Below are 26,977 nucleotides of genomic sequence, written 5' to 3'. Positions count from 1 at the left end.
CAAGCCCCTTATCCCCAGCCCCACCCCAGAGCTCCTTACGCCCTCCTTCATCCCAACCCTTGACCCAGCCTGGAGCCCCCTACCACACCCTGAACCCCTCATTTCTGGCCCCATCCCAGAGCCCACACTCCCAGCCAGAGCTCTCAGCCCCTCCCGCACAACCTCCTACCCCAGACCAGTGAAAATGAGCATGTGAGTGAGGGTGGGGGGGAGTGAGCAACAGAGGGACGGGGGATGGAGTGAGTTGGGGGCGGGGCAAGGGTTTTCAATATGTGTGATTAGAAAGTTGGCAACCCTACCCATCAATGCAGTGTTACTGCACATCATATTAGATAAAGTACATTTATTTGCAGTCATGCAACTGGCTCTCCCTTATCAATTACTAAGACATATTTTTAGACAGATCAACATATCTTCATTATAAGATGTTCCTTCTCCCTCCAAAGAAAGAAATCATATGTACAAATCCTAAGTAAGGCATCCAATCCCATAAACCATTCCACCCAGCAAGATAAATTATGAAATAACTTTGGAAAATGAAGAATTGCAATTGTCTGACATGATTTCAGAATGGTGATATACAATGTATATAACAAACCTGCCTGCTTGGTATCTGTTACCCACATCAGGTTTCACCATATTATTACCCTAATGAAAGGACAGAAAATATACCAGCTCAAAACTTTTTCAAAATGATTCCCACTGTTTGAAGTTTTACAGACTTTAAGACTCTGTAGCAGATAGAGCCAGTAGGAGCTTTTCCTAAAGTTTAGTTCTCTCTTCATTGACATCAATGCTGCCAGAAAAGACACTGTGAAAAAAAAATGCAGTTTTTTTAAATAACTAACTTTTTTTGTGATCTGAGATGAATGTTAAGAATTTTACAAATGAGAGGCCTTCAGAAAGGAAGCCAATAGGGAGTAATTGGAACAGGACGCTTCACCATTTTAAAAGGTAAATACATTTTAAAAATAATAATAGTAATAAAAAAACTTCCTCCACTAAATCTTAGGCTTCTGGCAGACTTCCCCTCTTGATAGGATTACTTACCTTCTTATCATTAGTTAGTTCTGCCCAGTGAAAGACAAGACCTAACTGAAGCTTAATTCTAAATTTCTCTGAGCTTTCTGTCTTTAGCTTCTGTTAGGAAAAGTAGTAACAAAATTACATCCTACAGGAATGTTCCTTAAAGCACTACCACCACAATAGAATCTAATCATCATCGAAACATAAAGAAAATATTTTAAAAGTTCATCTCTTCTTATGGAACTACTCTTTCAAGAAAAAGTAGTTCGTAGTGAGAGAGAAATGCAATTATAGTAAAAATAATAATTTTGAAATATTTTTAGGTTTTTTTTTTAAAGGAAAATAACGTTTTATAATTGCAATAAAATATTGCAGTGCTTAAATTACAGAGTAGTAATTCATGCCTACTGCACTCAACAGCACTCGGCCTTTGGCCTCTGCCTAACAATACACTAGAAAAGAATTATTACATTGTATTTCACATCCTGTCATGTTTTATTGCTTAATTAAAGCACAATGCTCCTCAACATGACAAGCAATTGGACTATTACCATAATAGATTATAAACCAACCCAACATATTTTACCTTTACAACCTATTCTTCCTTTTTATACACACATTACATACTGTATGAACAAAGCCAGAGCTGCTGCTTACTTCTTTTGTCTGTAAAGTGTGAAGTGTGCATAGCAGAAAAGTAAATAGGAACGTGTCTCCTCCCAGTTGGGGGTGAGGGCCCAGGTATGGACATGAATCTTGGAGATGAGTGTGCGGTTGTGGAGTTGGTGTGAATGGAAGAGCTGGGCTGCTGTTTAAGGAAGGAGGACTGCTAGGAAGAGATGGGATCCACCTTGCCAATCTAGTGAGACGGGCTTGAAAGTAGGTTCAAAGGGGTGACAGAAGCCCACAGATATGTATTAAAAATGGTGACCTAAAGAGAGGGCTAGAAGTTGGGGGGCAAACAGAAAATTATAATAGAAGCAACAGGAGTGAGAAAATCTGCTCAATACCTTAGTTGTGTATTCACAAATGCAAATGGGTAGCATGGAGAATAAACAGGAAGAACTGGAAGTATTAGCACATAAGCTAAATTTCAACTTAATTGAGATCACTGAGAGTTGGTAGGATAAATCTCATGACTGGAATATAGATATAGCGGGGCACAGCTTGTTCAGAAAGGACAGCCAGGAAAAAAAGGGAGGAGGGATTGCATTATACATTAAGAATGTGTGCAGTTATTCAGAGGTCCAGAAGTAGGTTGGAGGCAGATCTGCTGAAAGTCTCTGGATGAAGACAAAAGGGAGAAAAATCCAGGGGCAACTTTATGGTAGGTGTCTACAATAGACCATCATATCAAGAGGAGGAGATAGATGAGGCATTTCTAGAACAAATAATAATAGAAGTAACCAAAACACAAGACTTGGTAGTAATGGGAGACTGACTACCCAGACATCTGTTGGAAAAGTAATAAAGCAAAACACAAAATGTCCAATGAGTTCTTGGAATGTGTTGGGGCAATTTCTTTTTTCAGAAGGTGGAAGAAGTAACAAGTGGGATAGCCATTTTAGACTTAACAGGGAGGACTGAGAGCAAATCTGAAGGCTGACAGCAATTTGATTGAAAATCCTCCTGAAATGGATAGATTTCATGATTCTAAGGAAAGGAAGGAGTGAGAGCAGCAGGATAAACTCAGATAACTGGTAGTCAAGGTCCCATGGGAAGGAAATGGAAGGGAAAAAGGAATTCAGGAGAGCTGGCAGTTTCTCAAAGCAACAATATTAAAGGCACAACAGCAAACTATCCAGATGCAAAGGAGTGATAGGATGAATAGTAAAAGGCCAATATGACTCCAACAGGAGCTCTTTGATGACCTGTAAATCAAAAAGGGATCCTACAAAAAGTGGAAACCTGGTCAGTTTGCTAAGGATGAGTACAAAGAAATAGCACAAACACGTAGGGACAAAATCAGAAAGGCTAAGGCACAAAATGAGTTAGACCTAGCAAGGGATATAAGAGGCAATAAGAAGATATTAGTTAAATACATTAGGAGCAAGAGAGACATGAAAGAAACATGGAGGTCTACTGCTTGGGCTTGGTGGGGAAGGAGAGCTAATAATGGATAATTTCAAAAAAAGCTGAGGTATTCAATGTGTATTTTGCTTCAGTCTTCTCTAAAAAAAACGTTCATGGAGACCAGATACCCAACACAATATTAACAAAAAAAGGGAAGAAACAAGCCACAATAAGGAAAGAACAGGTTAAAGAGTATTTAAATAAATTAGATCTATTCAAGTCAGCAAGGTCTGATGAAATTATCCTAGAATACTCAGCTGACACAATCTTGGAATTGTTAGTGATTATCTTTGAGAATTTACAGAGGATCAGTGAGATTCCAGAGGACTGGAGAAGGGAAAACATAGTACTTATCTTTCACAAGAGGAACAAAGACGACCTGGGGAATTATAGACCAGTCAGCCTAACTTCAATACTTGGAAAGATACTGGAACAAACTATTAAACAGTCAGTTTCTAAGCACCCAGAGGATGACATGTTTCTGAGGAACAGCAAGCATGGATTTGTCAAGAACAAATCATTTCAAATCAACCTAATTTCCTTCTTTGACAGAGGTACTGGCCTAATGGATGGGAAGGAAGCAGTAGATGTAGATCTTGATTTTAGTAAGGCTTTTGACAAGAATCCCACATGATATTCTCATAAGCAAATGTAGTCTACACGAAATTACTATAGGGTAGGAGCATATGTCAAGGTTCCTCCCCCTCTCTGAACTTTAGGGTACAGATGTGGGGACCTGTATAAACACTTCTAAGCTTAACTACCAGCTTAGATCTGGGTTCGCTGCCACCATCCAGATTCCTCAGTGTCTGGAACACCCCCTTTTCCGCCCAAAACCTTCCCCTCCCTGGGTAGCCTTGAGAGGCTTTTTCACCAAGTTCCTGGGTGAACACCGATCCAACCCCTTGGATCTTAACACAAGGAGAATTTAACCATCCCCCCTCCTTTCCCCCACCAATTCCTGGTGAGTCCAGAGCCAATCCCCTTGGATCTTAAAACAAGGAAAAATCAATCAGGTTCTTAAAAAGAAAGCTTTTAATTAAAGAAAGAAAGGTAAAAATCATCTCTGTAAAATCAGAATGGAAAATACTTTACAGGGTAATCAGATTCATATAGCCCAGAGGAACCCCCTCTAGCCTTAGGTTCAAAGTTACAGCAAACAGAGGTAAAATCCTCTCAGCAAAAAGGAACATTTACAAGTTGAGAAAATAAAAATAAGACTAACACGCCTTGCCTGGCTGTTACTTACAAGTTTGAAATATGGGAGACTGGTTCAGAAAGATTTGGAGAGCCTGGATTGATGTCTGGTCCCTCTTAGTCCCAAGAGCGAACAACCCCCAAAACAAAGAGCACAAACAAAAGACTTCCCCCCACCAAGATTTGAAAGTATCTTGTCCCCTTATTGGTCCTTTGGGTCAGGTGTCAGCCAGGTTTCCTGAGCTTCTTAACCCTTTGCAAGTAAAAGGATTTTATAGTACTGTACAGAGGAGGGCTGTTCCCTTTGACAGAGATACTGGCCTAATGGATGGGGAGGAAGCAGTAGATGCAGATCTTGATTTTAGTAAGGCTTTTGACAAGAATTCCACATGATACTCTCATAAGCAAATGTAGTCTACATGAAATTACTATAGGGTAGGAGCATATCTGGTTGAAAAATTATCCTTTCAGTGTGGTCATCAATGTTTTGTCATTAAATGGGAGAATGTATCTAATAGAGTCCAATAGGGGTCTGTTCTATGTCTGTTTCTCTATTCAATATTTTAATTAATGACTTGGATAAGAGAATGGAGAGTATGCTTATAAAATTTGTGGATGACACCAAGCTGGTGGGGGGGGTGGGGGGAAGGTTGCAAGCACTTTGGAAGACAGGATTAGAATTCAAAACAACCTTGACAAATTGGAGAATTGGTCTGAAATCAGCAAGATGAAATTCAATAAAGACAAGTGCAAAGTATTACATGTAGGAAAGAAAAATCAAACGTACAACTACAAAATAGGGAATAACTGGCTAGATGGTAAGACTGCTGATAAGGATCTGGGGGCTACAATGGATCACAAATTGAATATGAGCCAACAATGTGATGCCGCATCAAAAAAGGCTATTATTCTAGGCTGTATTAACAGGAGTGTTGTATGTAAGACCTGGGAAGTAATTGTCCCACACTAGCTGGCACTGATGAAGCCTCTGCTGGAGTACTGTGTCTGGTGGTGAGCAACACACTTTACGAAAGATATGGACAAACTGGAGAGAGTCAAGAGAGGAGCAGCAAAAATGATAAAAGGTATAGAAAACTTGATCCATGAAGAAAGGTTAAAAGAAACAGGCATATTTCATCTTGAAACAAGGGGGACCTGACAGCCTTCAAATAAGTTAAGAGATGTTATAAAAAGGATAGTGATCAATCATTCTCCATGTCCAATGGCAGTAGGACAAGAAAGTAATTTGTAGCAAGGGACATTTGGGTTAGATATTACAAACAACTTTCTAAATATAAAAATAGGTAAGCACTGGAATACACATCAAAGGAGGTTGTATCACTTAAGGTTTTTAAGAACAAGTTGGAAAAACACCTATCAGGGATGATGAGTCCAGGGTGACTGGACTAGATGATCTCTCACAATCCCTTTCAGCCCTACATTTCTATGATTTTTATGATATATTAATAACACATCCTTTTAAAAAAATGGTCTTCATTTTGCACCATTTGCATCTGCAATTAATTATAGACACAAATGCTCACATTTAGACCTCTGCTCACTTGCAAATGTGGTATACTACTTAGACATCTAAATGATAACATTTGTGCTTCTAATTAAATATGGGTATAAAACTGCATCAACAACAATGAAGTTTGCATTCAGGCCTCCTTAAATTTTTGATCCTAAGAATTCCAAGTGAAGATTTAATTTTATTGAAATAAGGAAGTTATTCTATGCAAAACACAAACTAATTATTAAAACATATTTTGCATGAAGAATTTTTAATGTTTAATGAGAAGGCAAATCATTCTCTCTCTCTCTCTGATTTCTCATATTGATCCTGGTAATACTAAAGAAGCTGACTGATTATTACTGGCCAAACCATTTGGATTATTAGTAAAAATACACCAGCTGAAATCCTAGCCCCATTGAAGTCAATGACAACATTCTTTTTGACTTCAGTAGAGCCAGGATTTCATACATACAAAAATACAAAAAAGTTCACTTAAAGGAGATGGATAGGTCTTAAATTGAGTTATAGCATAATCTAACTAATTAATGAATTATTATTATTATTTCCAATGCCTAAAAAACTGCTGAGTGCTAGAGAAACATATAGGAGATCTTCCTTTAGGAGATCACAGTCCAGAAATTTACATGAGTCTCAGAAATACTAAATTTCCCCAACAACTGAATTTCTAAAAAAGATACCCATTAAAGGCATTATTAGACAAAAAAACTTTATTAATACTGAAACTGCATTCATAGTTCTCGATAGATGTACCATGGTAAACCTTCAGGTTCATGAAACATCAAGGTGCAATTTAATGAGGTTCAACTGTACTATATATGCCTGCAAGGTGACTAGGATGTCCCTGCAATTGTAACTGCTGTACCTGTAAAATGACTCTGATGTGACTATGATATAACTGAAACAGCTGCAGTCTTTGATCATGTGTTGGCAGTGTATGTACAGATGCGGAGAATGTAATAAGGGCAGATTTTATTAGCTTGAATGGTATTCTGTTATGTTAATGGTTCCAGTCTAGGCTCATAATGTTATGCTGATTGTACTTTATTATTGTAACTGTTCAGAATGAAATATCTGATATTAATGCTTTAATTGCTTATCATAAGCAAGGGAAGTAAAATTGTCCTTAACTGGGATGACACTCAATATTTTTTGAAAGTTGATGTTACAGCCAAAATACTGCTGTTGAATTAATATAAAACACATTTTAACTACAGAAGAACATCTGAGTTTGAAGCAGGGTTAGCTGCCAACATTATGAACATATGCTTAATTTTCCCACTAATAAATATTTCCACAGATACTAAGTCTAATGAAGCACATAGTGAGCTATTGCCATTTGATGATTATAAATACACAAACTCTCAAAAAATGTGAGCACAGAGTTAGATCATTTCACATGATAAAGTGGTATTATATTGTAATGTCCCAGGAATCCTCTTAATATTGTAAATAATTTGGTACAAAGAGTAACCAAATGCCCTCTATGGTCATCTGAGGTGCACATTTCTTGTTAATTACAAACAGTTTTTAAAACTGGAAATTTCTTTCCATCCATTCTTTCAATTCATAAAACATCATGCTCCTCACAACCTCCACTTAATTATTGGGAACCTTATGCACCCCCAGCCTGGAACCCATACTACTTCTAGCTAGGGGGAGATTAATGCATGATCAATGGATCCATGCCCTGGGTACGAGCCCATAGAAACACAAAGTTTTTATTCAATAATCAGTGCCCACCAAAAAGAATGTTAACAGGGATCTAGGTGCAGAAGGGAACATTGGCAAGGCAGGGAGCTTGAATTGCCACGAGTCCTTTGATTTGTTATGGGGAGCCCTTAGGTTTGCTGTGGGGAGAGGGATAGAGATGCCAACTTTCTAATTGCAGAAAACTAAACATCCTTGCACCTCTTTCCCAACTCTTCGCTAAAGCCCTGCTCCTGCTCACTCCACCCCCCCTCCCTCCCTCTGCCCCACCCTCACTCACTCACTCATTTTCACTACTCTTGGGTAGGGGGTTGTGGTGCAGGAGGGGGTGAGGGCTCTGGCTGGGGATGCGGGCTCTAGGGTGGGGTCGGGGATGAGGGGTTTGGAGTCCAGAAGGGGACTCCAGACTGGAGGGTTCGGAGGGGGCTCTGTGCATCTCCTGGGAAGTGGCCGGCGTGTCCCTCTGGCTCTTAGGCAGAGGAGTGGCCAGAGGGCTCCAGGCGCTGTCCCTACCCACAGGTGCTGCCCCCACAGCTCCCATTGGTCATGGTTCCTGGCCAATAGGAGCTGCAGAGCCAGTGCAGCATGTGGAGTCCCTTGGCTGCCTCTCCCCCTAGGAGCCAGAGGGACATACTGGCTGCTTTCCACACAGAGCTGGACATGAAACTTGCCTGCCCTGCTGTTGCCAACCAGACTTTTAGCAGCCCAGCCAGGATCCCTTTTTGACCAGGTGTTCCGGTAGAAAACCGGATCCCTGGCAACCTTAAGGAGAATAGGTGTTTTATATTTGATTGGATCCATTTAGGCGTAATCAATGAAGTGTTGATGTAAGATCTTCAGAAAGTCTGCATACTTCTCAATTCAGGCTTTGCTTGTTAGATTTAAGATTCTTCTGATTTCGAAGTAATGCTTCACTTTTGTTGTCTCACTCAGGAAATCATCAGTACATTTCAATAAATATTTAGGTTCCATGCTCCCCCCTTCTATTTATATATGACTGTAACAGTGTCTGGTATCCTTCAGGGTGTTCAGCACCCTCAGGACTCCCAATAATTATTTCAGCCTCCTATGGCACTATTTGAGGAGGCAGAGCACCCTGAAACCAGACAGTTACACCATCTTTTGCTCCCTCTGAGTACCCAAGTTAGTACCTGCTCCCAACATTTGTTCAGATGCCCATTTCAAGCTGTCAAATGAGCATATTTTATTGGCACCTATACAAAGTAACAATGGTAAAAATATGAAACTAACATGCCCATATGAATGCTATGGAAAGCCTGACTACACTAGTAATTATAACTTTGATACACAATATTGCAGGGTGTTTAACTTTGTCCAAGGACTCATGCCATAGAGATGACCAAAGTACATTAAATTCATTCCATGCAGAACTGCATTTTTAATTAAGATGTGTGGTCCTGGAGGAACACAATGAGGGACGCATACTAACTATAATTCCCCACTGAAATTCTCACTGATTTCCAGCGTAGCTTTGCAATGATATTGAAGATGAAAGTGATCTTCAGTAAGAATAAGTCTTAACTTAGCATAGTTAACTGTTACATTCAGGATCCTGCAGTACATAAATGATGCAGAACACTTTTAGGACCTCCACCAGTTCTTCCCTTTATTCCTCTTTCCTTCCATCCTCTTTTTCCCATTTCTTTTCTACTTTCCATCTTTCTTTGTCTGTGTGCTCTTCTCTTCACTTTGAATTTTGGTTCCATCTTTGAGCTCCCCAACCTGCAGAGCTGACTAGAATTTTTCTTGGGGAGAGGGTGGAGAACTTGAATTCTAATACACTCCTCGAAGCAATTTATGATTTCTCCATTCTGTGTTTCATTCTCTCCCCAACCAAACAATCTTACACAGGAATCTTAGGCCTCTCCATGCCCTCCTCCTGTCTAGAGGAAAAGAGGAGGTTGCAGAGGAGGTTACCAGCACCTGCCCTACTCTTCCTATACCAAACCTCTCAGTAATCCCCTGGACAAACATGGGAATGATCATGGATACTATGATGGCTCCCCAGCATGCCAGCCTCTTCATAGGCCATCTCCATGAAGAATTTCTGGACAAATGCACCATGAAACTAACGATATACCTGTGAAACATCAATATTTTTACCCTTTGTATAGATGATCTAAACTCCCTCATGAAGTTGTGGTAGAAATCTAACCACCACCACCCACTCATCACACACTCTCTAGAATTCTCCCACACTAACATTAATTTCCTGGACATCATGATGAAGTTCAACAATGGAACTCTACAAAAACATATACGAAACCCATACTAACCTTTGCAGATCCAGTAACCACCCCAAACACACCAAGAAATCCATTATCTACAGCAACACTCAGATATGACAGAATATGCTCAGGATACGGCCCTTAACACACTTATACCATCTTATCAAACAAGGACACTCCACCAGAGAAGTAGATCACAGAACAGGTCACCCAAATACCCCAAAATAGCCTGCTTCAATAGAAGGGAAAAAAACTCTATGACTGCACAACCCTACTTGTCACTCATCACCCCACTCTGGAACCCATATAGGGTATCATTAAACAACTACAGCCTGTACTTGATGAGGACTACATCCTAAAATAAATCTTTTCTTGAACTCCCTCATCTGGCCTTCAGATGACCTCCCCAACCTCATCATCAGGAATAAGCTCCTCAAAGCCCAGGACATAGCAATTCAGAGCAGCACCAGCTCCTGCCATAATAAAAGATGCAGAACTTGCAGACATATCTCCACTACTACAGCGATCAATACCTCCCACAACAAACCTTTCATCATCCAGCAGTCCTACACATGCCTATCCAACATATGGTGTATCTCATCCAGCACACTAACTGTCCCAATAGCAACTATGTGGGTGAAACAAGACAAACACGATGCTCTCATATACTCTTACACAGTAAAAATGAAAAAAAGACAAAACCACCATATCATAAAACAATCACTTCATATCTGCCCTCTCAATCCTCAGCATCAAAGGAAACCTACACAACACCTTCAAAAAGCCTGGGAACTTAAATTCCTAACTCTGCGAGACAACAAAAATCACGGACTGAACAGAGACACTGGATTTAAGACTCATTACAACAATCTGTTACCCTTATTTGTCCTATGACAGTAGAGGTGTTAACTGTCCACTTCACTTTGAACAGTCTCTTGCAGCATGTGTTAATTTCTTATCTGTTCCACCTTGAATTTAGCTGTGACACTCTGAGTACCTTCCCCAGACATGAAAAAGAGCTCTGTGTAAGCTTGAAAGCTTGTCTCTTTCACTCTCAGAATTTGGTCCAATAAAAGATATTACATCACTCACCTTGTCTCTCTAATATCCTGGGGCCAACACAGCTACAGCAACATTAAAGTGGAAAATCTTTTTAAATGGGTGTTTCTATTAAAATGATCATTAGTGAAGGAGTCAATGTTGTCATTTAGGCTTCATTAATATTGAGATGAATATTATGCTTCACACTTGTCTAGAAATTTCAGCCTCTCTCTGTATAGATTCAGTAAGATAGCATTGCCTTGATTCACCATTTAGAAGGTTATCTTCATAATATCCACAGAGCTTACATTGTTTTTTAAATTAAATTTTAAATTCTGATGTATCTTTACCTGCCATAAGGGTCTTGTAAATACAACAGGCAGACCAGATCCAGCCCATTGGCTCTAGTGTTCAACATCTTAGAACTATCTAGTTTCTAGAAATTTGACCATGGTGTGGAATCTCTGTGAAGCATCTCTTCCCTAGCAAACTGTATATATACCCAAAGACCCTTCTCTTTATAACTTGCTTGGCAAAGTGTCAAAAGTCTCTATTAGCAGCTGGAGTTAAGTAATCACCTTATCAATACACAGGCAGTCTTCAGTTTTTCTTTCACAAATAAATTCACTTTTCATTTAAACACAAACAAACAGTTGTATCTCTTCCTGATCCAGATGTAGCACAATCTTAGGCAATGGATAATCACAGGTTTCAGTTAATCTTTTTCAATTTGGAAAATGTTTGAGGAAGTGTTACTGTTCTATGTTTGAAACTCGGCACACACAGTCATTATATATTCTTTTGGCTTCTTTAACAAGCCTAAACTAATACCTCTGTGGCATGTCTAAACATTTTACAAGCCCTGAATGGACACATACCCATAATTAGAAACCAAAAGGACCCCAGGTAAAAGTAATAAATTACTGGACAATTTCCTACTTATGTAAATTTGATCTTATTACAAGGACTCAAGATTTTCACTGACATCTTTAACATAAGGCACTAAAGGAACAGATTTTATGAGTGAAATGAAAATTAAAAACAAGGAAAAAACAATAGCTCATTTTAAAATGGGCTGAAGTTATCCAGACAATTTAAACAAACTAGACAAAAGTCAGTTTCCCAGACCAAACAGATTAAAAAGTGAGTTGTTGCTTCAGCCATGCCTACAGTTTTATGTAGGCTTTTTTTTGTGGGGGGGGGAGGGGTAAGAGGAGGGGAATTCAGTTTTCCTCCTTCCACACTCCATTTGCAATTTCTCTCTTCTGCCAAATATCTCTGTGATATATCCCAGTTCTCCCTGGTTTCTCTGAATCCACCCTGCTCTCACTGGAACCTCTTTCTTTACATGGACATCAGCTAAAGATGAGAACATTGGATTTTGTTCAATGACTTCATTTTAACTGGCTTGCACTGTAATATAGCCTTAAATTAAATGGCAAGCTGTGATGGAGTATATAAACCCAACACTGGGATAAAAAGGCCCATACATTTGGGGACGGCGGGTCCACCTGCAGATTGACCATGCTGCACTAAAGTGGCTTCACACAGTCAAAAAGACTAACAAACAACTTCTTTGGTTTTGATTTTGAGATATAACACATTTCAGGAGCCTCTAACAAAGTGGCTGATCCACTCTCCCAGGAAGGTTTCCCAGAATCAGCCAGGTAAAAATGTCCCTGCATTCTAAAAATGTCCCCACATTCTAATGTAGTCCTTAAAATGTAAAAAGTACTGTTTAGTTCAGAGGTGCATGAATCTTATTAATTCTGTTTCCTAAACCTACAAGAAGAAATCCCAGCCAGTGCGGACCCGATCTGAACCAGGCTGGCCAGCACTGTCTGTGATTTGGGGGGCATGTGATAAATGAAGGGGGAGGGTAGCCCCTGTTTATGAATACCCAGCCAGCCAGTCAGTTGTAAAATCCCTCTTGGTGTCTGTTCTCTGTTTGCTTTATCTGTAAAGGATTAACAAGCCCACAGGTAAAAGAAAAGGTGTGGGCACCTGACCACAAGAGCAAATGGAAGGTTAAGGAGAAGTTCTGGGCCCAAGAGGCCCTGCCCTATTGCACCTGCAGAGTCTGTTCCAGCTGGAGAAGGAGTTTAAAAGAGAGACAGACAGCGCAGAAAGAAGGGATAGCAGATAGGGGCTCTTGGGATAGGTCCATGCCCCTATCCTAAGTATGGGCACTGCAGCAATCCTTGCTGCAGGAAAGGGGTTTGTAGGTGGCAGCTACCCTAGGTCTCACAGCAGCGACTAGCTTGTCCTTAATGATTAAAGAACCCTTGGTTCTATCTTTTCTTGGATTGTTTGTGAGACTGTAACAATGCCCTGGTCTAGGAATGTAAGTGGTAGGAAGCAGCCAAGGTGTCAGTCTCAGAGCATTCCTGGGTGCTTGATATCATAGCCACTCCTAGGGTCTTGGGTCAGAACCCAGTAGAGGGAGAGCCCAGGGGGATATAGACAATGTAAGTCCTGAAGTAAAGGTATGAGGTCCTCAAGGGCCTGGAATTGGGCATGCAACTCCTTTTGGGGGGATATTGTACTTCTATGCTTTGTTGGACTCTGTTACTCCAGAAAGGGATGGATTTCAGTGGTGACCTGGCTGGAAGGCCGAGTTTCTATCTACTAAAGAAGAGATTGCCATCACCCATAGTGACTTCTCCATAGAAGTAGGAGATGCTAGAGACTGGGAAGAGTTGTGACCTAGGAACTAACTATTAGAGGGTACCACTGATAAGCCCAGCCCTGTCACACAAGTATATTTCAGAAACATAACCAAAAAGTCCCTAAATTTCAGTTCCTATAAATAAATGAGTGAGTGTACACCTAAATATCATAAAATCACTACATCAGACTGTTGGTGAAAAATTAAAAGAGGACCTTCTACAGACAGAACAGCCAGTTCATTCTTACAAACTGTACATCACTTTAATATTATTGTAGAATATGCAGACAAGCACTTCAGACAGTAATGCAAAATTCACAGTATTGAGAACGTCTAAGTCTTACTCTATTGACAAGCAGTTGCTGTTACTGAGTAAAAGTAATAAATAATATACTCACCATAAAAAGTTGAGCCTTAAAATACCTTTAGATTTGTTTGAAAATGCAATTAATATATATTGTACATCAGGATTTCTGCAGGATCTTTTGAGCCAAAGACTTAGTGCACTAATAATTAGCTAAATATCTGAATGACAAAATCTGGCTTTGATTCCAAACAACTCCTGTTTGGGGAATGTTTGTGTGTTGCTACGCAACAAAATTTGGGATCAATAAATGTTGTCAAGTTATTTTTGCATATAATAATTGACTTGTAAGATTTTGCTGCTTGTAAATTGTGAAGTTTGTGGTTATTAACATTTAAATAGCTATATTAAAAATGCTGATTTTTATAATAAAAAGCAAAAGCTACATCTTAAAACTGAAGGGAAGAACTGCCTCCCATGATGATAAATGTTCAGTAATTTGAAAAGTTTTTCCCCCTTGGGAAAACATACAACATAGTGAAATAACATTTTATGCTGGTCTGCTCACCTACCTTCTCTGATGAGTTGGCTGTGGAAAGACTGTATTGATGCAGAGCTCAATTAGTGTAATTTATGTATCCTTGAATGTCAATCATCACTGTTGAGAGGTGGGACTTTCAGGCTCTCTGTGCATTAATTAAGAGCTCATCTCAGCAGAGTAATCTTTCTACCTAAGGACCAAAAAGTAAGTTTTAATTAGATTCTAAAGGACAGCATGTCATATACAAAGTAAATGTAGTTCTTTAGTTAGTATGTAAAAAAGGACAGTAAGAGGACATTATTAACAACGAAGTAAAAGGCACCAATCCCTTGTTCACATTTAACTTCACAGATACAGAAGTATTTTCAATGTACACATTGAATTCTGCCTAAAAGACTGCATCCAATTCTTGTAGCAGTTTGTGGAGACAACTGAAGTTTGACTAGATTGTTTGGATGCCAACATTATTATTTGACCCCTGTCTAATTATTGATGCTGAGCTGATGTTGATCGAGTGCATCTACAGTACTGAAGTTAGGCCATGTGTCTCTCTGATGGCCAGCTTTTTGTTCCAGGCTACCTTGTGACTGAATATGAAATGGGCAAAACAAAGCAAGCTCAGCAAAAGTGAGCGAATGGACTTGCACACTGCATCACTTTCATAGCCTGAGTGATGGAGTACGTATGCAGTTGTTGGCTGGACCTTAAAATTCGAAGAGGTTAAAAAACTAGCTGGGTTCACTGGTGTCAGCTGCTTGAGAGATGCCTCTATCATGGAATGGCTTGTGTGAGGACGATCAAATATGCTGCTTAGGACTCGCTTGGGAAATAGTATATAAATAATATATTACATCATTTATAAATGAAGGGAGGGAAAACAAATTTAAAAAGCTGGTCTGGAAAATAAACATGTCAGCTAATAGCTTGTGCATAGGAAAAGGGGGAAAAATTAAGAGAAAAATAAGTTTACACTTGAGAGAACAAGAACAAACTAGTTTGTCAAAGACTGAAATAAGGAATATAATGAAAGAGTAAAAAACAAAAACAAAGAAAACAAAAAGGCTGGTGTAGGAAGGCCTGGAAAGAACAAATAAAATGCCAAACTCCAAAATGAAATTTAGAACAGAGGAAAAACCCAGAAAAATAGGATTTCAGTGTTCTGAAAGGTTACAGGCAGCTGCGAACAGAAGCTAAAATAAACTAAGTGCGCATTACATGACATAATTAATAATAATTATAAAGGAGGATCTTGCATAGAGAAATAGTACAATAGAAAGATGCGTCAGAATGTGGGGAAAGATTTACTAGTTGTTCTATGAAAAACAAATCTGAGTTCTGGTGTTCTTCATTGCTGTTATATTTTGCAGGCTTTTATAAAAGGAATATGTTTGGGAAACACAGCCATCGTATATGCTATAAATTTACCACCTAACTAGTGTACCTGACAGTTACTGAATAACAGTAGCAAAGCTGACAAAACAAACTGTAGATATTACAGGTACTGTGTGTAAACTGTTTTCCTCTAAACAATAATGTATGATGAAACTATTACTACTGTCTAAGAGCAGTTGTTCTGTGAAATAAAATAGGAAAAATGTTAGCCAATAATTTATGTTAATGTTGTTCATAAAAATATTTTATAATCCTCTCCCACTTCTCTCTCACGTATACTCCCAGCCATTTATGTGGTGTTTATTATACAATAGGAATAAGAAGCACTCCCCAGGTATAGGATGGCAGTGTGACTCATTAGATTTAGGAACCCCATAAGTAGATGGGCTAAAAAAAAATTATACCCTTACATATCATATGAATACACTGCAATACCCCTTGAGAATATTAGTATTAGAAACTTGCTATATTGTTAGAAATTCAACCTTCATCCTATGAATTAAAAGTATTATGAAATTCACATAGTACAAATGACTGGTTATATGTCATACCACTCTAAGTATATGCATTTTTTGAGATCTGAAATCTCGTTAGTTTTCACACAGTTTTCTAAGTTACCCCCCCTCTGGTTTAGAGTCTGATAGACTTTGGACAGGGACATGTTTAATATTCACTAACACTTTGGGCATATATTTTATATGCCTACGGTTTGTTATTTTTACTCTCTTAATTGAAGCAAAATATTGAGTCTTGTTATCTGCGGCCTCCTACTAGTCATATTTAGCACATTCCTTGTCAGCTGTGTCCCTTGATTAAAGTGATGGCAGAGATAGCCAACACACTAAACTTCGGAATAAACAGTCATTCTTTGTTCTTTTAAACAAAGATGAACTTTATAACTGTTTAATTTGCTGTCATTCACAAGGGACAATGTCAAGAACTGAACCACAGAACTTTTAGGTAAGTACAAATTGAACGTTAGGAGCATGGTGCCTGCTCATTCCCTCTGCCTCCTCACTCCCTTCCTTCATGTTTCCTTAGTTTGTTCTCATCTGAACCCACACTGGTGGTATGCTGCTTTGGAAGCCAGCTATAAAACAAGGCTAACTTGAACAATAAAATCTGGATGATCTACTGAACTGTGACTGAGATTTGTGACCTGCCTTCAGGTGAATCAAATTCAGTCACAAAAACTTCTGACATGCAGCTATCACAAGAGCTTCACAGAATGTCAACACAGTTGTACTAAATATTCTAAATGAAACATGCTGAGAACCACTGGATATCATGTGCTATCATAAAATAATTATCAAAGGTGGATGAACTTATCTAGCTATACCCCAGCACATGAAAAACAAAAATATCTACTTTCCTGATTTGTTTCTTTTTTTAAAAAAAAAAAGATGTGTGATACAGCAAATCTACTAATTGCTATAGCTAATTACAAACAACAGGAAGACCCACATTTTCAAAAGTGGCTACTAATTCTTTTTTAGACACCTACTGTTTGATTTTTCCAGTCCTGAGTAGTTGAAGTCAATCACAATTGCTTAGGCAGCAAAGAATCCTGTGGCACCTTATAGACTAACAGACGTTTTGCAGCATGAGCTTTCGTGGGTGAATACCCACTTCTTCGGACTTGCATCCGAAGAAGTGGGTATTCACCCATGAAAGCTCATGCTGCAAAACATCTGTTAGTCTATAAGGTGCCACAGGATTCTTTGCTGCTTTTACAGAACCAGACTAACACGGCTACCCCTCTGATACTTGACACAATTGCTTAGCTTCACAGAAAATCAGACTGTCATAAGTTGGCTGGCTCCTTTAAATTAAACAGGTTCAGCTCCCCTGTGCTAGAACTGGTACTCCCAGTTTGGCCATTTAAGAGGGTGGGGCTATGAAGAGCCAAACTGTCAATAAGGAAGGGAGAGCAGGAAATTTCCTAGGAGATGTTGCCAGAGTCCTAGGGGAGTGGAGCAGAGGGAACCTGGGGGGTGGTGTGTGAAAGCCCTGTGAGTTGGTGCCCAGCTAAAAGAGCAAGGAAGAATCCTGAAACAGAAAGGACAAAGAAAGGCAAAAGGGGAAATCACCTGGGAGCTGTAGCCCAGTTTAGAAAATAAAATTGCGCTTAGAAAGGGACATTGGGTGTAGCAGAAGGTCCTCTGTGGGCTGGGGAATAGCCAGCATCTTACACTACCCCTGAGAGACTAAAGATGGAAACCCAGAATTACTGGACACTTTAGAGAATGTGGTTCTATCTCAAGGAGAAAAATAATTTTAAAATACAATTTTAAAAAACAGAACAGTTGTAGTTAATGGCCTTATTCCCTAAACTGAATCTAAGAATGACTGTGTAGCTGCTTGTAAAGAAATTGAAAAGTTCATGGCTAAATTAGTCACAATACAACTTAGAGAAGTGAAAACTCATCATATAAAATCAACTAAGTTCATGAACTGTTATGACAAAAATAATATACTGTAGTATCAATCCTCTGTTGAAAGGCAGCAGATGCTGGGGTCTTGCTGGTCAGCTTTCTGTTGGAGGAGAAATTAGTAACATGGAGTTTGGGTATATTTTTAGTGCAACTTGTTTGTTTTACACAACATACACCAGTCCTTGAACAGAGGTGGTCAAAACACGGGCAACTCCTTCTTTCAGGGAGCACAGCCAAAATGTTGATGCCTGGTTCATGTGTTTTTCTTATTAAGGCATGGAGAGTTTATATGTAACTACTAAATTATTTTTATTTATACATTACATAACACATCAATGAGAACCTACCATAAGCTTCACCTAGCCACACTCTGTACTGCCTCCTCCAGTCTAAGACCCACCTTCCAAAATGGAAGATGACCTCTGGCCTCTGCAGTAATACCCCACATCCTTATAAAACACTGATAGCTATGTTACAAAAATCCCAGGAAGCAACTCTGCCTCCAGAATTGATTCTAGAGAGATTAAGGCTGAAGATAAACTCCCTTTGTGGTAACCACAGCTCCCCCCGTAAAAGCTGTATTACAAAATTACAATACGTTTCTTCAAAGAGTGAACAGTGCTTGTGCACTACAGATATGTCTATATTATGACCTAGGGGTGTGCTAGATCTGAGCACAGCCTAGCCACCTAAAGTACAAACCCACCTGAACCCCATGAGTATGTATTTGTGGAAGCTAGCCCATACTTGGCTATACTTCTATTTTTAGCATGCTATTTCAGATGAGAGTGAAAGCAAGTTTGTATATGGGAGCTGGGAATCACTCATAGTGTAGACATAGCCTAAAGAACATCTTGTAAGACTATGTGTAGTGGCACCACCTGGTGACTCCTGCCATAAAATAGTATACATGTGTATCTAAGTTTATAGATAAATATTGCATTGCATATGGAGAGGTATTCTGAAACTTTCATAAAAGTTCACAAACTGTCGTGTGGGTAAAAAAAATGAGGAGTCCTTGTAGCACCTTAGAGACTAACAAATTTATTTGGGCATAAGCTTTCATGGGCTAGAACCCACTTCATCAGATGCATGAAGTGAAAAATATAAGAAAGTAAATGGGTTCTAGCCCACGAAAGCTTATGCCCAAATAAATTTGTTAGTCTCTAAGGTTCCACAAGGACTCCTCGTTGTTTTTGCTGATACAGACTAACACGGCTGCCACTCTGAAACCTGTCTTGTGGGTGTCTTTCCTTCCATTCGTAGTGGTGTAGGTCACCATCTTTCCCATTTCCAAATGCAAAAATTCCTAGCATCAAAAATAACAAATGCTTCCAGGATAAGAAACATTTTGAAACTATTACATAACTTGAGGTAAGTATTCTATCCTTTTTGAAAAAAAAACATTAATCACACTGTCTACTTTTGTTCATTTTAATCTCTCTTTGTGATTTAGTCTGAATCTGATTTAACTCCCTCTAGCTTCCTATGTTACCAGCCCTCGTGGACTTTTAGGAAGGGATCCCTAGGCCACAGTTTAGGAACTGATGACGTATGATACTATTTGAGGAACAGTATGTGAACCTATAATTAAAAACTATATGGTAATACATTCAAACAAAAGGGTGGTGTTAAGATGACATGTCATTTCCTGACTTCATTGTTTTAAAATTGTAACTTTCTCTTAGAATTTTAATTTATCTTCATGGGTTTTTGTTGTAGTGGTGGTGAGTGAGTGGTTTTAAGGAACAAAAGAAAGTTTTTGGAATGTTATCAGGGTCAAATGGAGTTAAAATGGAAATTTATTTCCCACCTTATAGTAGCTGCTAACCTTCCTTCTATATATCCCCCTACCAGACACACAGGTAAGAATGGGAGTAGGAAAATATTTGCCAAATATTCACAGTACCTAATATAACCTGAAAATGATATTACATCTGGAAATCATTTCTTTTATGCAGCATTACTTAAAACATCTACAGTAGCAGTTCAGAAGTGTAACTATATATTAAATCTTAAGTTTTGCTGGAGTCCATCCCAGCTCAGTCCTATCCCTACACAATAAGAATTGCTCAGCTTGACTTTTCTTATTTCTAGTACATTAAAGCATAGAGAAACACAGTGGGTGGAGATTTCTCTGTGGCCAAAGATCTCTTGTGAAGGAGGGTCAGATCCTTTGTCTATCAGTTTATCATACAGCATGGGAGTCACTTTGAAAATGATTCTATTGCAGTCAGCAACACCCACAATGCGGATGGAAGTCATTAATCAGGCAGCCATACCTTAATGTGTTCTACTGTCGAGACAGTGACCATTGCTGACTCTATGGATAAGAGAGAAGTTCATTTTAAATTGGGATGCAGCTGTATGTGATAACTTTGAATTCAGCATTTTGCTACCTCAGTCTTCCCAGTTATCCCTTCCATTTGTCACATTCTCCTCACCTACCCTAATCTTAGTATCTATACTCAACTTTATGCAAACATTTCAAATCCATATTTTTGAAATGAGAAAGTTAAGAAAACTGATTAACCCATGTGACCGGGGAATTAGTTTCTTGGTTCTTAACTATACACTCAACTGAAAAACGAACAAGAATGAGATACTATTACCATAGGATCTGTACTTTTTTACATATTTGACCTGCTTGGGGGGTGAGAGACAGGACTGATGCTGAGAGCAAAGAATGTAGAAGGTCTGTGGGGCTGTGGCAGAGATGTGCAGGATGTGTCTGCCCAGCTGGCCTTTGCTAAGCTTTGAAGGAGATGATGAGCTTTTAAGAAACACCCAAGCAGGTAAACCTTTTGGATTCTTAGCTTGTTCTCTTCTTGCTGTGTGTACCTTTGAGATGAATGGACAATACAGAAGGATCTGTTTTGAATAATTTTAATCAACTGCTGATCACAGGTTTCCAGAGACAAGTGACTTACAGGTATCAATTCCAGTTGGAACAGGTATTAACTCCGTGTGTTAATATGGTTGAAACCAGGGGACTGCTACCCTGGAATTTTAGCTAAGAGTAGTAGAACTGCAAGGATCCACCCTGGCAGAGCTGAAGGTAGTGAAACTTGTCACCTGAGCGATGCAGTCATGAGGGACTGTAAGGGGTGAAAGCAACTGCTCACTCTGTAACAGTATGAAGGGATTAGGGGGTGTTGTAGCCTGGTACTCCAGTCTGAAGTGGGAAGAACCACAGACTTCCACTCTGGGAGGAATGCCAGTAGAGAGCCATCATACCAGTTAATAAGGTAATCTGTCTTGATCAAGCCAACTGGAGCAGAACATTATTCTGTACTACCTAGATGTTACATATATTTATCTAAGATTACAGAAAGCTCAATATAGTCTATTGATTTGTTTGGAAAGAATCTGTGATCCTATAATTAAAGACAGTTTCATTACTGAACATGCAAAAAATAAGGCTGGGTGATGTAAGTAATATTGTGGGTACCAAAGCATTACTGATTTCAGGGTGTGCATTACTTACATGAAAGTTATGGTACTAGAGAGGAGCAAATAACTGTGAAATAAATTTTTTTACAAGGTCCTGCAGTGCTATTCTGGCTTCCCAGTGCAATCCCCAACCGTATATCTTCACATTGTTAATAGTAATTATGAAAAGCAAAAGCAGAATGTTGTCATCTTCCATATGCCAAGGTACCCACTTATTTTGTACTGATATTCCAGTAAACCCTCAGCCAACCAAGTGATCGAGCGGCATATTATATAAATGATATAATGGGGGGAAGCCCCTACCCACTGTTCTCATTCTGGGTTTCAGACAAGTGAATGCAGTCATATTTTATGCTGCTGCTGTATTGTGGAGTATATTAGTAGAACCAGCATTGGAATTCTGACCACTACCCTTAATACACCTTATGACCTCTCTACTACCAGTCTTCACATTGTAATTGATCCCTCTCCTTCAATTTGGAGAAGCATGAATTACATGACATTACTGCAAACTTCTCTTACATCATTACTATGGGGAAGAGAGATCAACCTGCAATTCACTTTCCAGATATCACTCTTCCTATTTCACTGCTAATGGCCTCTGTCGCAGCATCCTCATCTATATAAGAAAAGGAACTGCTTCTCAATTTCTGGCTCCAAAATGTGGTGCTTTCTCTATAATGGTCTGTTCTTCCCAGTTAAATTTAGCAAACTGGACATTTATTTTTTCCACACATCTCTCTGGGGTTTGCAAGATAAGATGCCTAATAATGGGAAATCATGTTACAGCTTCTAGACCTGGCCATCTTGTCCAGTTTCTATTAGAAGAGATGGCCCTTTCAGAAGTTCTCTTTTCTGCATAGATGATTGCTGCTGCTCCCACAGTGTGTGAAATCATTCTGATGCCTCAATTAAGCAGAAGAAAGCCTCTGATTAGTGATCTCTCTCGGAGTGGTGTGCTCCATGCTTATAGATCTGTAATCTACTGTGATGGTTAATAGATTAAAATCAAGCCAATTCCTTTACTTCAGAGTTCAGGGAAGGGGTTTAATAGGGAAGTGATCTGAAATTAGGCCTTAAACAAGTTAAATTCCATTAATTTCCTCTCCTTGACCACAGAGCCAGGATTAAACAAGGCGGTGGCCTTAATCTGTGCAATCCTTATTTATGAGTCAGTTCTCAGTTATGTAAAACAGACAATAGGTTTGTAAAGATGATACAGGCACAGTTGAACAGATTCTGAGTGGAAGTGTACTGACAACACAGTATACTTTATCATGGTGAAGAAACTTTAGTTCAAATCCATGTCCCCTCTACAGCTGCCTCGTATGCGCAAGCCAGCCATAAAGCCAGTTTAGCTGTCTGGGGGAAGGATTCCCCAAACTAGGGGGAATCCCTATGTGGCATAGAACCGTCATAGCAGTTCTCATAATGTGGGGGCATGTCTGACCCATCTACACTAGGTGACTTCCAGTTGCCATGATGGCCCTTGGGAGCCATAGGCAATCAGATGTGCATATTAGAACAAGGCTGCCCTAATATGGCTGGCTGGCTAGCCAGCCCCAGGATCAGGGGAAGGAGTGTAAAGATAGCATTAAAGCCACCTTTGCTCTCTAACAAGTGAAACTCAGACACAGTCCAGGTTTGGAGCCAGAAAACCATTTTCGGTTGAGAGAAATGCAACTGTTTTTTGGCAGTATCAACTGGGAGGATTAAAAAGAGCAGGAAATGGATTCCTATGGATTCTTAAACACCTGAAGAAAAAAGTTCCCTGCTATTCTACTAAAACAGTTGCAGGGATGTACAGCACTCACTCCTTGCGGGATCTAGCCCATAATTTGTAATTCAGATTGAGAGTGGGAGATAAGAGGAGGGAAAAAACAGATACATAGTCATTATAGCTACGGCTCTTGTGGAGGTGGATTAACTATGCCAGGGAGAGAAGCTCTCCCATCTTCACTAAAGTGCTACAGTGGTGCAGCTGCACTGATGCAGCATTTTAAGAGTAGACTTGTACTCAAAGAAGCACTCACAATAGCTTCTGCAATTACTCCTAAGCAAACAAGACAATTTCAATCAACCAGGGAAACAGAATCCATACCATGTGACTAGTTTCAATCAAACCAATGTGAAACAAGGAAATGCACTGGTAAAAATAGCCTTGAAATTTCTTCAGGCACTGGAATGTGGGAAAAAGTCCAGGATAATTTTTAAAAAACATTTGTCACTTGCACACAAAATTTCAGGCAAAATGCTGGATTTTTATACACAGGGGTATGTGACTGGCACTTTTGCAGCCAATATTTATGACAGCTCTAGCAAAAGTCAACTAGTCCACCCTGATTTTTAAAAATGTCTGTATTAAAATGCTTTACAGAAACAGATGTACTTCTTTGCTCATTATTTATTATAGTTTGCCGTGACTTAACCTGGATACTGCAAGAAACTTAATGTATGGATTTATGGTACTTCTGTATCCTCCAGTAGAATGCAATTTTGTTGCTTCTAACAAAAGTACTCTTGCGTGAATCACAACATATATTCCCCACTCTCCCAACAGCAGTGAAATATGAAGGGGACTGAGGAAGAATATTATTCCTTTTCCTCTGTTGGTGAACAGTAGTGTCACAAAAGCCATGCTTTAAGAGCAGTATTCTTTCTATATGGATATGAATAAATTTTGCACCTAAAATATAGTTTTTGGGAAAAAGTCAATAGTAGAATTTTAGTGGCTACTCTGAAGCAAATCATAGTAAATGAAGTTAGGTTGGTTTTTTTATTACCTCAAAAACACAAACAAAAAACCAGAACTATGCTTGTAATATAATTAGTAGCTTTGTTTTTTTGCTGCTCATCACAGTCCCAGTCAACCAAAAGCAGAGACTTTCATTAACTCTTCCTGTCCCCATACTATCCTCATTGAATAGGAAAGATTTTTATTGAAGAGTAATAAAAGAGATAAAAGTATCATACACTTAACCTTGCAAAGCTCTTGAAGCTGAAGATGTATCCATGATTTCTGTAGCTGGATCTGAATTCTCTCAATTCAACACCTCAGTTTGCGGTCAGAGGCTACAGCAGCTATATGTCACGTCTACAGATCATATGGCTATGATCTCTGTTGCAAATTAGTCAGAAAATATGAGCAGAAAATATGTACTGGAAAGTAAAGGTTATTACTCTTTATACAGCTTTTCTTTCTTTCTTTTTCTTTTTCTTTTTTTCTTTTTTTTTGGTCTGGGCAATGTAGTAAAAGATCTGGCTCAGATTTAAGGTAGGACAAAAAACGATCTGTTGAATGGCTTTTGTAAAACTACCCTTTGAGCCAGACAATAATTGGTAAGAACACCTACCTAGAATCAAATTTGTGAGCTGTTTCTCACACAATCAAGCTACTAAATAGCTAAATGGTGTTTTCAGTCTGACAAGAAAAATAAAGTAAAACACCAATGGAGCCCTCCCTACTCTCCAGAAGGAAGGAATATATATGAAAACATTATGCATTTCTTTCTCATCTGTATCTAGTTTATCTTTAACTAAAAACAATGTGTAAAACAGAAATCGAAACAAAACAAAATGGAATACAACCCCCCACCTTTAATGTCCCTTTAATTTTAGAGCTAATGGAAAGCCATCTGACTCATAGATATTATAATTTAATAGTATTTTTCTGACATGCAAGCCATTGTGTTTCGACATACTGTACATTGCTAATGAAACTAAAACATAAAAATTACTCTAACAGGGAACTCTGTCTTGCTAATATCATTCATCACAAATGATCAGCCAGACATGGTTGATTTCTACTAAAAATATCCTTGTGCACATTTTTGTTATCCTTGATATTTATTCAGTGACCATCTGAGTAAACAGCATAAGCGTTACCAGGGCAGCTTGTAATCATCAGGCTTTGTATGATCAAATCATATGTCACCATAGTAAATTATATCCAAGTGGATGCTTGATTGATTCTGAAGTTAACCTTATGGTTAGCTATCAAGTCAGCAAAAGTTGAATTGTTGCTTAACAACCCAGCTTCCGGCTAATTAGGACTAAATACCATATTTATAGGGTTTTTTTTTCTTCTTCTGCAGGGTGTCAGGAATTGGCACATTGAAATGTGTTATGTACTAGTATCATTCCACTATTGAAGCTGGAATTCCCCGTATTTTCCCTCTTCAACTATTCCTGTCAAGGTTTTTCCTGCTCAAGATAAGAAGTTGGCCTAAAATATCCAAGGCTGGATTGGTTACTCTTTACAAAGCCATCAGCAGGCCACAATGTACCCCAAAGCCCACAAATGCACTGGGGAAGGACACATGTGGCACAAACACTTAGGTGCAGTCCAGTGTGCTCCCTTGCTGATGGCTAGTATGGAGTGGAGCAAGGTCATGACTCTGTCTCCTTCTGCATGCTTTGGGGGTAGCTTCTGTCCTGGAATAACAACTGGAAGCAGCATCCTTTCATCTCACCAAGCACTATGAAAACCAGGATGACAGCCAGGCACAAACTAGCCCGAATAGATAAATAGATAACACATCATTAAAAGAGTGCAAAGTCAAGCACTCAAAGATTAGGAAATGCCAGAATCAAAGTTCCCTGAGCCAACTTAATGCAACGCCTTTGTGCATGTGTATTCAGTCTTTAATTACATGATCACATACTATTTTTTTCAACACCACTGATACCTCATGCAATGCACAGGACTGACCTGCTCTGGGGATGAATCAAGTTAATGTTTTTAGAAACTCTGGCTCAGTTGTTGGAGTTGTGTAGTGAACAAGCCAGGAGACTTACAAGAAGGGAAAGGATGGTTTCCTGGTTAAAGCAGTTGAATGCTGCCCTGGAGAACTCTGTTGTATCCCTGCCCCTGCCACAGTGTGTGTCTGTGATGCTGGGCAAGGCACTCTAAACGAGACTTCTCACACCTGGTCACTACATTTTATCTTCTGGGTGCCTGACTTGAGACCCTGGGATGTAATTTGCAGAACTGCTGAGCAGTCAAAGCTACAACTTAAGTCAATGAGAGCTGGTGCTTTGAAAATACCTAGTGTGGGAATCCAAATTTGAGAAAACATTTGGCCTTAATCACTCTGTGCCTCTGTAAAAAAGGGATAATAGCATGCCCTCATCTCTCAAGGAGGTTATGAAAATAAATTCACAAATGTTGTGAAGCATTTAGATATGATAGTGATAAACACCACAGAAAACTCCACAAGTAAATTAATAATTCTGTATTCAGTGCAGGGTTTGAATAGTGTACAGTAAATAATGCATGAGGCCACACCTTGAACGATGATGATAAAACAAAAATTGGATTGCTTCTCATTCAGTGAGCACTATCCATCCTGTGC

The 26,977-nt window shown here is 39.1% G+C and overlaps 1 protein-coding gene across 1 annotated transcript in view; it reads right to left on the bottom strand.

Moving 5' to 3' along the window:
* TENM3 (teneurin transmembrane protein 3) overlaps window positions 1-26,977 on the bottom strand; it is a 1,686,859-nt gene that overhangs the window by 977,092 nt on the left and 682,790 nt on the right. Inside the window, exon 7 of the mRNA XM_045017713.1 lies at window positions 14,375-14,533. The gene's annotated coding sequence lies outside the window, so the exon portion shown is untranslated. The remainder of the gene's footprint in view (window positions 1-14,374; window positions 14,534-26,977) is intronic.

This window comes from Mauremys mutica, chromosome 5 (assembly GCF_020497125.1).
Source record: "Mauremys mutica isolate MM-2020 ecotype Southern chromosome 5, ASM2049712v1, whole genome shotgun sequence".
In the NCBI taxonomy this organism is placed as follows: Eukaryota; Metazoa; Chordata; order Testudines; family Geoemydidae; genus Mauremys; species Mauremys mutica.
This window is presented reverse-complemented; position numbering and strand designations above follow the sequence as displayed.